Genomic DNA, 10,596 nt, shown 5'->3' with positions numbered 1-10,596 from the left:
TGTACTTTACTTATACTCTGACATCACATGTGATATGGGTTCATTCCCGCTCACTAGTGCACTCTTATACTTAGGCACTTTTAGGTTTAAATTTATTCACATTTTCCACATCACTACATCTTATGGCTTCATCACCTTTCAGGTGTTGGCCAGCATAACTCAATTCGGAGTCCTAGTGGACATTCTGGGTCGGGGTGTGTCACGTGTCCTCAAGCCTAAAGGCTTGCAACTTTTTTTTTTGCAGGGCTGTGTAATGTAACCAGCCCACATATGCTAGGCTGCATTTTTTTTTCTTCGATCCGATGCCATATTTTGACATCCCCCGCTTCTTAACCATACCCATTTAATTTTTGGGACATTTGGTTAATGCTAATCAAGCTATAATATTATTGTCACTTAGCCCAAAGCTAAATTCAAGGTAATATGACCTGAATGTCATTCTTTTGCTCCTACAATCAAACCTGGATGGTTACGATCTATTAAATTAATTAAAGTGACCAGCAGTCCATTAATCTGACAAGACATCCAAAATTATTGGCCTAAAGCCCACTTTTGGACATTAATGGTTCTTCTTTTCTTTGAACCGCTGACTCACTTTCGTAGTCCCGAAGCACTCACACTTGAGTTCCTAAAGCAACCCAAATCTACTACACTTAGTTGTATATTTTATTTTCTGTTCTTACAGGTACCTCCTTTTTATGAACCAGAAGTTCATAACTAAACTCGAACCTGTAGTTTCAAATTTAGTGCCTTTGAAACTCGAAGTTTTCATAAAACAATACACCCATGAAAACCCGACATTTTTCATGTAAACCATGTCTTAGAACCAGAATGTTCTCACTTTGATGCTTAAGGATATCTTATTTCCATAGCACCAATCACAATCTTGTTCTCTCCATTCAATGGATTGTCAAACCATAACAAGTTCGATTTCACTAATTTGGATGTTTCTTGACCGAAACCACTTTATGTGGGTATAAGATGTGAATCTCCACTTGACTATAAAGAAGATGAGTAAGCCTCGAAGCCAAAAATGGCATGGAAGAGCTGAATAAGCCTCCATCGTGATCTTCACTCGAAGATTTATGCCTGAAGCATTACAAACAAAAATACCTCCCGAACAAGGATTCTATGGCTCTTTGGCTTGCTTTATGGACCATTTAATCATGAAAGACATTGCCTGAAGCACACCATGATTACGTCCATGAATGAGTACAATTCTGAAGTTTATAAATCTGATTGAATTTTGACTAGAGAATATTTTTCTCGTCCTTCCATGTTTCTAACTTGCTCTTAAAGTAGCAGTATAAAGAACGGAAGTTTACCAAAATTCTCATATTTGATTACTACCATAAATGTGAGAAAACGATATAGACTCAGCTTCGGTTGGAGTTTACCGAATGGTTGTGCCCTGCTTCGGTAGGGATGCACTAAAGGTCATGCTCTGTTTCGGCAGAGGTGCACCAAACGATTTTCTTCTGCTTCAGCAGAGGCCTACCGAACAAACTCATTCAACTTTAGCTGGAGCTTATGAAACCCAAGTTTAGGTCTGTCTGTGAAATCCCATTCATGGATTTCACTGTTATAATCTACATATTGGTATTATTGAGATTTTATATTATTTTTGGGGAATTTATAGTAATTTATTTGAATTTAGATTTTAATTAAACTAGTTACAAAGGGTGAAGTTTGGAAATTGGTTATTTAAAATTCCCTTGACAGGGCAACACTAAATATTTTTAGATAAGTCCGATCTCACGAGCAAGTGGGGTGAAAACCGCCCGTGAAACGAGATTTTAACGAAGGAGAAATTAATAAACAAGTTTGCGAGTATTTTTGTAAATTTAGTTTAGCCCAAGATATTTTGGATGGTTGGTCACGCATATGGGCCCACGCCTTTTCTTTTTCCTGCATTTTCTCTCCGAGGAGGGTGAGAGAACTCTAGAGAACTCTTTCTTCCCTCTCTCTCATTTTTGGTTGGGGTTGCATAGGGAAAGAACTCGTCACTTCCCACCACCTCTCCCAAATTCATCTTGCTGTGATCACCATCACATCTTGCTTTCCTCCATCTTCCAACCCATCTCCCTATGGTATAGATCGACTCTACACCCCAGCTTAAATCCAGTTGTGTAAGTGGAGACACAGGACAACTAGAACTAAATGAGGGAGAAAGGGTGACAAAGAAGGCAAGGATGAGAAAAGGCAGAAGAGGGTCGAAGAAGGTGAGTCTAAATCATGAAATAAACATGGTTTTGTATGTTGTTTTCCAATGGGTGGAAAGCCTTGGTAATTATTCTTTGATTCTCTTGATTCCTTATATGGTCATTTATTTAGATGCTACTACGGGAAATTAGTCTTATATGCAGTTGATGTTTGTGCCAATACCTAAACCCTAGTTGATATAATACCTGAAGGTGATATTTTGTATGACATCAATTATTAGGTGGAGTCAATTACCTGTCATATATTAGCCCTGTTTTTCAAGACTAGTATTATGCATATGCTTGTTTTTATTTGTCATCTATACAAAAGCTGAATGGACTGCTTCGATATAAAAGTTGATATAACTATTGGTTCAATTCATTTGATACCCATTTATAGTTCTTTTTGGATCAAAGTGATAATCTGTTCATGACATACACTTGATTAAATGGTTTGAGAAAGATGTAGCAGAGGTAGTTTCCTCTGAGATTGAGAGGATCGGCTTTAGGGTATGGCACTGTGCTCAAGTATAATTAACCAAAAGCATTCCATTAGAAGTATATATGTCTATCTCTTTCTCTATATATAAATATATATAACATATGAAATGAAATCTTCAGATAAGATTGCACAAGGTAGTCAGTGCTCTTTCTAAAAGTCCATTTTTCCATTATATTTGTACCATTATTTATTAAATTATCCAGCATCTTGGGTTAGTCATTTAGTTTTCAAGATGGATGTTTAAGAAGCAGCTATGTGGTGGCACATTCGGTGAAGTGTACGAAAGATGAGTGCTTCATAGATTCATGCTAAATTATGACTAAGTATGGATTAATTTGATTTTAGTTTTTGAATTTATGTTGTTGGTTGTTTGGTGGTTTGCTGTAGTTTAGAGGGAAATGTAACACATGATGATGGTGTGTTTGATGGCTTGGTGAACTACGAATGGCTTAATCCCTGTTTAGGGTATGTAGGCAGCCTAACGAGGATGTTAGATGCAGCCACAAATTGTATAACATCCACAAATTATACAAAAAATTATTACGCAGTCGGTTCTTAACCTACGCTTTGTACATATCACGAAGGCGGGGTATGTTAGAGATATGGGTATTTGGTGACATCATGTGTTGATCCTGAACGTACTTCGAGATCGGGGCATGACACTGTCTTTCTCATAATCTAATATCGAGGTTGTTTTTACAACATATGGTAGAATCAGGGTCTACCAAGGTGTGGCATCATGCACGAAGCATGATCCTTGGCACCTAAGACCTAAAACTTCAAGAATAAGGGATAATATTCCCGAACCTCAACCTTGTAAAATCTACTTTCGTCTCGATGGAATAGATCATTGGTTATGCACTTATTCGTGCCCCTACCAATGTCGTTGAGGAGTACCATTCTCGTAGTCAGTATGTAAAACTAATTTTGCTCTATCAAACACTGTTGGAAGAGCATAATTTTGACGTGGATGGCCATGTTGGCCGAATCCCCTTAGTAACTTTGGTTTGCTTTGTGAACATTTTTTTGTGTGTTCTTGGACTCAAGTTTGGTGTTTGTTTTAGTTATGGATAATCTTATCGATATTGTCTTCGAATATGAGCTAATTGAATCATGTTTCTTGTATACATGTGACCAAATTCAATTAAACACGTGATTAGGTACAAATGTGGGAAAGTCAGTTGTCTGGATGAATGTCATACTATGCACACTAACTTTATACCTAAATCACCTCTCTAGCAACGATTTTATCCAACCTGATTAAGAGCATTGGCACACTCCTCGTTGTATGAATGGTACTAAATTACCATTTAAGAGACCTTATATTCTCCATGTTCAAGAAGAACATCGTTGAGTCTTAAGGATATTTAAGATGACAATAATCATGAATGAAACCATTGAAGAAAAAAAAGTTAAATATCTTTGCATCATCTCCAAATATGAGCTTGAAGCTTTATTTTAGGGCCAATAAGTTATCTCCCAACTAGGAACACGCCACATGTGGCCGGCCTAGAACCTGGTGATTGAACAATTTACTTGCCTTGGCATGACATTTTGGGACACTTAGATCGAATAATGATGTCATGCCGCATCTCCTTACTTGAAGTAAGAATTCTATGCTTATAAGCACACTTTGCCAAGCCTGCTTGTTGGGGAAATTGCTTTTTTAAATCATCCCTAGTAAAGATATGAAACCACATTTTTTTTCATAGTGGATCCAGGGGATCTATATGGACTAATCCAACCAAAATATGGACCATATAAATACTTATGGCTTTGATTGATGAATCGACAAACTGGTTACATGTTTGTCCACACACAATGCTGCTAAACCTCCTGGCCGATTTTAAGGGTTCACCACCCTACTTATCCCATAAAGTTTGGAAGACTGGATAATGCCGAAAAGTTTATATAAAAGGTTTTCAATAAGTATTGCACGTTTTTTAGGTTTATAATTGAACATTGAATTCTCATGTTCACTCTAAAACAGTCTTGTAAAGTGATCATAAGCCGCAATTTAAATGATTGCCCAGACCTTGGTGAACGCACCAAGCTTTCAGTTTCTGCCTAGGCCTATGCAATCTTGTATGTAGCTATGTTGGTTCACCTTGAGGCCTATTGCCACCTAACGAATTCGACGTTACAGTTGGTTACTGGGTACGAACTTGACGTTTCGTACTTACGTATTTGAGTGTGCATTCTATGTGCCAAGTTACCTTGCCGTAACATACCAACATGGTCCTAAAAAAAGGATGTGAATCTTTGTCGATTATGATTATTCTTCGTACTAGCTCTCTTAAAGCCTTTACAAGTGATCTTTTTACCGTTCATTTAAAGATTGTCACTTCAATGAGACAATCTTCTCGCCATTAGAGGGAGATAAGAATGTCAACGTTCTTGTAGAACATCGCGAATTTGCGTGGACGTTACTCATCATGTCTCATCTCGATCCCCGTACTGCACAAGTGTGATAAGCAAGTGCGATAAATTCTAACTTTCAGAATGTTGCTCCAGATGCATTCCTCTGATCTAGCTAAAGTGACGAGATCATATACCAGCTGCAAACATGCCTGGATGGATAGACGTATTTAGAGAAAGTCGAGTCAACATCTGTAAATGATGTGTCGCCCATAGTGGATGGTTTGGTCGTCCCTGTTAGACAATCCGGTACACAGGTGGATAGCCAATCAATCTATCTCAGTCTGAAGCACGACAAATCACTCAGTTCGTAGAATTCACTTCCCTATAAGAGAAAGGTTACGGCACACAATGAATCCATACTCGATCACTGTCTCAAATCATTTCCATCTCATGAGATTAATCCGGATTACTCCTAAGACTTGAAGTCCTTGGTCCAGTATACTAGTTTGGATAAGATAATGAAATTGGAATGAAATTATCATCGATGATGTTTTCACTTTTATGGTAACTACAGACATAAATGAAAAGTGACAATATCGAACTATGTTCCGTTGATTAGTGATAATGTAGAACTGATTGGACAATCGAAATTACAATCCAGGTTTTAATTCCTTACCAAAGTGTGTTTGGACCTATCATTCCTACATTGCCCAAGGTAACCCTGTTATGTTACAAGTGGGAAAAGAAACGTAATGAGATTAATGAAATAGTGCAACATGATACACGTCTTACGGCGCAAGATTTCTCTCAAACGCCCTGTGATTGGTTGCAGCAATATGAAATGTGGTTAGTGTTTCTCCATGGGGATATTGATACGGAGATTTACATGTAACTTCCCGAAGAATTACATGGACTAGTTCAAATAGTTCCAAAACCACATAACGCCCTTCTAACTCATTTTGAGGCGTTCATTTATGGATTGAAGTAATCCAGCAAATATGGTATACCTGTCTAAGTGATTATTTGATCAGTCAGGGATATGAATGAATGCCCTTGCATGTTAAATTATGAAGTCTTATTCTGAATTGCTAGAGTTACAGTTTATGTTCATGACATGAACATTAAGACTCTAAAAGAGCTTGAGAAAACTGGCTCGCACCAACAACGAAATTTGAGATATAGGATCTTGGGAAAACTCATTTATGCCTTAACCTGAAGTTGAAGCATTGTTCTGACAGTACTTTGGTCTACCAGTCGAATTACACCTTAAAGGTGTTACCCTTGAGTATACCTATGATCTTCCAACGCTATATGCAAATGAGACCCTTGAAGAGATTATGGAATCTGAAGTTCTATATGTAAGTTCAACTTTGGGCTTTGTTGTACTTAGCTTATTGCATTAGATAAGACATCTCATTCACTGTTGATTTATTGGTAAAGATAAAGCATCGCGCCTACATGCATCTACTGAATTGATATTAAAGATGTTTTTCCGCTACCCTGAAAGGTACTACGGATTTGGGCTAATCCCAACACATCCCGAACAGATCTGATCCCCTTTAATCCTTGGAATGATGTTTTCCTTGTTTGTTATGCTGACGCTGGTTACTTATCAAACCCACATAAGAGACATTCCCAAATGGTTATGTCTTTACCGTTAGGGATATCGCAATATCTTGGAGGTCCACGATATGACCTTAGTTGCGAAATCTTCGAATCGTTCCAAGACTCATCTCACTTCAGTACGCTGCACGTGAAACATGGTTGAGATCTCTTGTTGAACATATTCAAATTACTTGTTGTTTTCATCCATTGTTGAGTCCCAACGACAATCTTTGAAGACTATGCCGCATGTATCAACCCGATCAGGACATGATACACCAACAAAGTCAACGCCAACACATATCGTGTTTACATCACATTAGTAAAGCATCAGGAGATTGAAGTCATGCAAGCCGATCCTAGACAACCTTGACAACCTCTACACGACGTCACTACTGAAGTCAACCTTCCAAAAACTTGTTCGAGGAATTGGTATGCCTAACTATTCATATGCAATGTTTGTAGTTCTCATTTGGAAGTTATGTCAAACTCAAGGGGAGTATCTAGAAGTATACTCGCTTGACCTTAATGTACTCTTTTTCCCTACACTTAGAAGCATTTTTTCCACTGGGTTTTTGCTACCTGACTAGGTTTTGATGAGGCACCCATCCTGAGCTGGTCATACCCTTGTGAGCTCTTCAACTTGCGTCCAGAAGACGTATAGTTTTGACTTAATGCAACTTCTCACTTTTTTCCTGAGTCTATGGGTTTTTATCCCACCTTGAATTTTACCATAACGAGGTTTTGTGAGTTTTACCTTTTATGCATTCTTCCGTTGATTTGAGACTTACATTCGCTCATTGTGCCGACGACTTCATCAACTGTACTTATTTCATCGCTGAAGACCTGATGCACTATTTGTTTGAGTATTTACACACTCAATGGGGAGTGTTGCAGTCTTATTAGATTAGGAATGTGATTGTGTAAATGCTATTATATCTGGGATATCCTTGTGGGATTCTAGAGTTGTAAAACTATTAGGATAAGGATTTAATCTATCCTACTACTATAAATAAAGGCATAATGGGGTGAGATAACATACACCTCACAATTACACATCTTTCTCTATGCCGCACCCCCTCTCTCTTTCTGGTCTCAATGATTGTTCAGTAAATTATGCCTACAACAATGATTTTTTTTTTAAAAAAATTATTATAGTCCGACATATTATTTGATGGACAAATTAATATGACACAACACTAAATGCCCAACTAATTTGGTCAATACTATCCGCCTTAACTATCCGACTTAAAGTATATTAATAAAAGGGTAATAGTAGGTGATAGGAGCATATTTATGCAACTTAGTTAGCTTGTTTCTTGGCATTTAATTAGTTTAATTCTAGTTATTTTAGTACTTTAAGCTATTTTCGTGTGTTTGTAGGTTCAAATAACAAAGTTAGCAACAAAGTGCTATTTGGAGCATTTTGGAGCATTTCTGGGCCAAGATTGGATAGTGCAAGCATGGAGACATGAGGATGGACGTTTTTGAAGATTTGAAGGCTAGAAATCAGTATGTGTGTGTGCAAGTGTGTTGACCTACAACTACAAACATCCATCCACTACACCCATTACATCCACTCATTACCAAACATCCATCCACTGCACTCATTACATCTACTCGTTACCAAAAACATCCATCCACTGCACCCATTACATCCACTCATTACCAAACATCCATCCACTACACCCATTACATCCACTCATTACCAAACATCCATCCACTACACCTATTACATCCACTCATTACCAAATCCACTGCACCCATTACATCCACTCATTACCAAACATCCATCCACTACACCTATTACATTCACTCATTACCAAACACTCATCCACTACACCCATTACATCCACTTATTACCAAACACTCATCCACTACACACATTACATCCACTCATTACCAAACACTCATCCACTACACCCATTACATCCACTCATTACCAAACATGCACCCACTACACCCATTACATCCACTCATTACCACAACATACACCACTACCACCTTAATTAGATGGTGGTCCTCTCCCTAGCCTATAAATACATCCACCCTTCACCATAACTAGGAGATCCATCCTAGCCGTGAGCACTTTACATTCATCCATATATTCCCACATCCCACAAACACATACAATTCCATTCCCTTGCTGTGGCATTCATCCAACCAAAAATCAAACACAAATCCATACATTCCCTTCCCCTTGCCGTGGCATCCATCCAACCTAAATACATTCATAACCTTTCCATAAATCCATACACATCCTTAGATACTTGTGCTGCAACAAGGTGGTGAAAACAAAGGTCCTTGGCATTTCAAGCTTGAAACTTTGGAGCATTTTAGGTGTACTTTGTTCTTGCTTTCAATATCTACTTTGTTATTTTCTGCTTTTGTTGCAATTATGAGTAACTAAACCCCCCTTAGATAGGGGGAAATTCAAAGCCATGAACATACTTGCAATATGAATTGATTACCTTCAGTTGTGATTTCATAAGTTGTGAATTCAATTTGTTTAGCTGCTTGATTGTTAACTTATTCATGTATGTTTATTAAGATTGCACACTTAGTTTGCATGCATGAATATGATGCTAGAGTATAAGGGAGTTTCACCTAATAGTTACAGACTTGTATTCACAAGTAGTGGAGGTCACTTATAAACAATCGCGTTAAATGAATTCTTGGCAGGAGTTTCATGCTCATCATAGTAACGAATGCCTCGTCAATACTTATAGTTTTCATAATGCTTAATGATCTTTGATTGTATCTTTATTGTGCTGTTCACGTAAAGGACTTTTGAAGAATGCTTGAATTGTTGTATGCGTTTTCCCATCTAATTTAATAACTTAAGGAGAACTTGAAGGTTAATTTAAGCGGACTTAATTAACCTGGGGTGTTGAGTTTCATGATTTATCGAAAGAACAACTGAAAATTGATTTATGTGCAAGTGTGTCATGTGTGGAGAAGAACCCTCTAGCTAGCCCATCATCCATAGTTTACCCAAATTCGTCCAAAAAACTGTTTTAGTTTACAATCTGTTTGTTTTGTTTTCAAATTCGTCAAAATCAAATCCCCCTTTACTTTAAAGTTTTTTATTAGTCAAAATATGTTTGATTTGTGTTTTTAAGTGTCTTGAGTCAAGTTAGAACCTAATTTCGTCCAAAACCATCCCTAGAGTCAGTTTAGAGTCTAATTCATTGTTTTAAGCTGATTTGAGTCTTTTTAGTTTGTATTGCATCTTTTGAGTCTAGTTTAGTGTTTTAAACTTAATTTTACGTTTTTAAGTCAGTTTCAGGTGTTTTAGCAATCCCTCTTAATCCCCGGCCTAGAACGATCCCTACTTACATTCTTTACTACAATTGACAACAAGAGGGTTTAATTTGTGTGTTAAGTAATTTTCGCATCAAATTTTTGGCGCCGTTGCCGGGGATTAGCATTGCTAATCCCTTGTTATTTCTTTTTTGTTTATTTTCGTGTGTTTTTATGATAGTTACTGACCTTGTTTGTTTTCTTGTTTTAGGTACTAGTTTATGACTCGAAGTTCTCATCCAATTCGTGAGCATCTCTTGGACTTTGACGACGATTTTGAAAGGACTTTGATAAGGAATAGGAATCAGCAAGATCGTAACCCACCTATTCCTGAACCTGAGTTTGAAGAACATCCACTTGAAGAAAAAGAGGAAGATCCCAACATGGCAACGGACAATCAAACAATTAAGGAGCTTTCCGCTTCGGGATTGGAAAATGCCGCTCCCCTATGCATCCAATACCCCCTGGCTGCCCTAGGGAAGACGGACGAGTTCGAATTGAAATCAAGTTTGTTGCATCACATTCCTAAGTTCCACGGGATGTCCATGGAAGATCCTAATAAACACTTGAAGGAGTTCGAGGTTGTTTGTTCAAGCATGACCCCTGTGAATGTTGATGGGAGCATTC

The 10,596-nt window shown here is 37.7% G+C and overlaps 1 long non-coding RNA gene across 1 annotated transcript; it reads left to right on the top strand.

The window, feature by feature from the left end:
• The first annotated feature begins 1,883 nt into the window (after positions 1–1,883).
• On the top strand, positions 1,884–9,151 carry LOC126596624 (uncharacterized). The gene is made up of 2 exons (XR_007614003.1): positions 1,884–2,222; positions 8,050–9,151. It is a non-coding gene; the product is annotated as an uncharacterized LOC126596624 (long non-coding RNA).
• The last annotated feature ends 1,445 nt before the right edge of the window (positions 9,152–10,596 follow it).

This window comes from Malus sylvestris, chromosome 13 (assembly GCF_916048215.2).
Source record: "Malus sylvestris chromosome 13, drMalSylv7.2, whole genome shotgun sequence".
Lineage (NCBI taxonomy): Eukaryota > Viridiplantae > Streptophyta > Magnoliopsida > Rosales > Rosaceae > Malus > Malus sylvestris.
This window is presented reverse-complemented; position numbering and strand designations above follow the sequence as displayed.